Raw genomic sequence first — 3,706 nt, 5'->3', positions numbered from 1 at the left:
CCGTCGTCGTCGCCGCCCCAGCCCGTACGTCCCCGTCCCCGTCAACGCCGCCCCGTCCCCGTCCCCGTCGTCGTCATCCCCGTCATCGCCGCGCCCGTCGCCGTCCCCGTCGCCGCCCCCCGTCGCCTCTCGCCTCGCCGGTGAGCGCGCACACACACTTGTTAGAATTTTTTCAGTGTTTTAGAAATTGTTAGAAATTTTTCTGTTTTTTAGAAATAGTTAGAAATGTTAGAATTGTTAGAATAGTTAGAAATGTTAGAATTGTTAGAATAGTTAGAAATGTTAGAATTGTTAGAAATTTTTCTGTTTTTTAGTTATAGAAATAGTTATAAAAAAGTTAGAATTGTTAGAAATTTTTCTGTTTTTTAGAAATTGTTAGAAATTTTTCTGTTTTTTAGAAATAGTTAGAAATGTTAGAATTGTTTGAAATTTTTCTGTTTTTAGTTATAGAAATAGTTATAAAAAAAAGTTAGAATTGTTAGAAATTTTTCTTTTTTTTAGTTATAGAAATAGTTATAAAAAAGTTAGAAATTTTTCTTTTTTTTAGTTCTAGAAATATTAGAAATGTTATAGAAATGTTAGAAATTTTAGTTATCAAAATCCAATCATTAAAAAAATGTTACTTTTTGCGGGCATATAGCTAGTATTTGTTCTCGACGATGCCCGGCCCGCATCCTCGCCGTCGACCCGTCCGCGACGACGTCCGACTGACCCATGTCCGGGACTGGGCTCCGCCGGGTTGGCACTGGGAGGTGCTGCCTGGAGGGGCGCGCCGCTTGATGAGGAACCCGGCTCCGGGTCCCGTCGTCGACCCTGATCTCATTTGGTGGCGTTCGCGTGGGCCAGTTTCGGTGCGGAGGGAGCCAGCCCCGCCAGAGGTGGTACGTCGCCGTGTCAGGGAGGAGGACGAGCACGTCCATCGCTACATGGTTGCGTTAGAGTGCGGCAGGTTCTCCAATACCTGACAGTTTCTTCAAGGATCTCACTTCAGCTATGATCCTGTGAGGGTTCCTTCTCTTTGGGTGTCCACCGCCCGCGCCGCAGGAACCGCAAGTGTCCTAGATTCTTCTGTAGTATTCGATCTTTATTAGCTACCTAGCCAGTGATGTACTCGATATATAATATTCAAGACGATGTATTCGAGATTATATATTATTCGAGACGATGTATTCGAGATTATATCTATTATTCGAGACGATGTATTCAAGATTATATCTATTATTCGAGACGATGTATTCGGGATTATATCTATTATTCGAGACGATGTATTCGAGATTATATCTATTATTCAAGACGATGTATTCGAGATTATATCTATTATTCGAGACGATGTAATTTGAATACTAAATTGTTTTATATTTCTTTTGGCATAGTTAAATAAAAGCTATGGCGGACAATACCAACAGAGAGGGAGAACAGACCATGTTTGATATAATACGCGGGCCAGATGATGATCAGAATGAAGAAGATTATGACGGCTCCGAATTTCTAAACAACACCGGAGAGGGTGATATGATATTCGATCACGACGACCGAATTGATGAAGTCATGAACTACGATTATGACAACACCGGAGAGGTATATATATTTATATAAGCAGGCATCTGGTGATCATCACATGTTTTAAATGAGTTGAAGATATATTAACGAATCGATCTTTCTTCTTTCAGCCATCCGGATCGAGCAAATCTTCAGGCAAAAGGACGAAATGAGGCCCGAACAAAAAGTTGAAGGAGGGCGTAAAGTATAATATCGAGGCAATCAAACGTAATGGCGAACCATTAGCGCCTAAGAAGATTGCGGACAAGTTCGTTCGTCAGTGCGCAGTTCTTGTGAAGGACCAACTCCCGATCTCCCTTCAAGAATGGAGAAAGCCAGCAAAGCCACGTCCAGATCTTACTTTTGTCGACGACAGACAAAAAAGTCTGCTTTGGGATACTCTCATGGAACATTTCACCCTACCAGATCATTTCATAGAAGCAGATGTGCAGAAAGTCAAGGACGCTGCTCTTAGGAAGATGGCGGTTGCATTCAAGAACCACAAGAATCGTGAATGGGACAAGTACGTCAAGGGAGGAAGGAAGACTCCAGTATTCGAGGGAACACTAGAGAATCAAAGTGCTCATTGGTACGCTTTCGTGAAATTCAAGGATTCAGAATTATCTAAGGAACGGTCAAGAATAAACAAGGCCAATGCCGCAAAAAAGGATAAGTTCCATAAGCTGGGGCCAGGTGGCTATGCGGTGGGAATGCCTAAGTGGGATAAGTCTGAGAAAAAGATGCTGGATGCAAGTGTCACTCTAGAAACATTGAGCTGGCCCCCCAGATGCAGGACTTGGTTCTATGCGGATGGGGGGGAGTTGGACCCGAAGACAGGCAAAGTTTCCAAGAAGGCATGTCTGGACGGAGCCGAAGATAAGCTACTTGTTGCAATAGAAGAGGCTCGGTCCGGGTTGTTCGAGCCCAACAGAGAGAACGACGAGCTTACGCGTGCCCTGGGAAATCCTGAACACCCGGAAAGAACACGAGGCATGGGCGCTATTCCGTGGTATGAGGGGTTTTCGGACTGGAACGCCGACTACAGAACCCGTGCGAGAAAGAAGATTGTGGAGGAGAAGAAGAGGAAGGTGGAGGAGGAGCAGAGGAAGCTCGACTATGAACGCCTTCAAGGCCTAGAATCAGCGCACGCGGACTTGGCAATCAAATTGCAGCGGCAGCAGGAGCAGATCGACTCACTTAGCCAGCAAAGGGGGTCTCAGCAGCTGCAGCAGCTAGCGGATGATCCAACATTGGATACCACCGCCCCATCCATGCCGAGAAGCAGCGTGGGTTCCGCCCCGTTTGAGACAATGCTGGATAGATACCCCGTGGATGATATCGCGGAGAACACTAACTGCGAGCTACACTTCAAAATTAAGAACATATCCTTGAAGGTGGCCGACGGTGTTGCTTATACAAATTCCCCCGATGCAACCTTCCATTGCAACCCGATTCCAGTAGGCTATGCTCGTGTCGTGGTTGATGAGGTGGTGGACCAATATTCAGGGCTAGAGCTTGACATTCCTGGAGGTGAAGAGGAGCACACACTCGGAGATGCCAAACATCGTATCATCCTATGGAGAAAGGATTGCATCATCTTTCGAAGGCCACCGACACCACGTCACCCGACTCCTCGTCGAAGTCCGCCACCGAGTCAGCAGACTCCCGCTCCTTCAAGTCCACCAACGCGTGAGGCCACTCCTCCTCCTCCAAGTTCGGCAAAGTGTCAGGCCACTCCTCCTTCAAGTCCGACACAGCGTCAGACATCCACTCCTCCTCCAAGTCCGGCACAACCTTAGGCCACTACAAGTCCGGCACAGCTTCAGGCCACTCCTCCTCGTCCAACTCAGCCCCGTCAGCCATCTCCGCCGCCTCAGCAATCGCAGAAGAGACACCCCGCAGCTATGGTGCGTAGCGGTACGAGTCGAGGTCATAGTACAGGAAGTACAGGCGGAGGCAAGCAATATAAATATGGTCCAAACCTCACTACTCCTCTTCCTGTGAGGGCTTACGACAGGACCGAGGAGCAAACCAATGCCATAGTGCGGGCAGAAGTCGACGCCCATTTTGGACCGAAACCGCCACCGCCGCCAAGGGAGAAAGTGCCTGTGGAAGTAGTTGACCACTTCATTCGTATGGCTCAACCACCAGCTCCTAAGCCTGTTGA

This window comes from Triticum dicoccoides, chromosome 5A (genome assembly GCF_002162155.2).
Source record: "Triticum dicoccoides isolate Atlit2015 ecotype Zavitan chromosome 5A, WEW_v2.0, whole genome shotgun sequence".
In the NCBI taxonomy this organism is placed as follows: Eukaryota; Viridiplantae; Streptophyta; class Magnoliopsida; order Poales; family Poaceae; genus Triticum; species Triticum dicoccoides.
Note: the sequence above shows the minus strand (reverse complement) of the source record.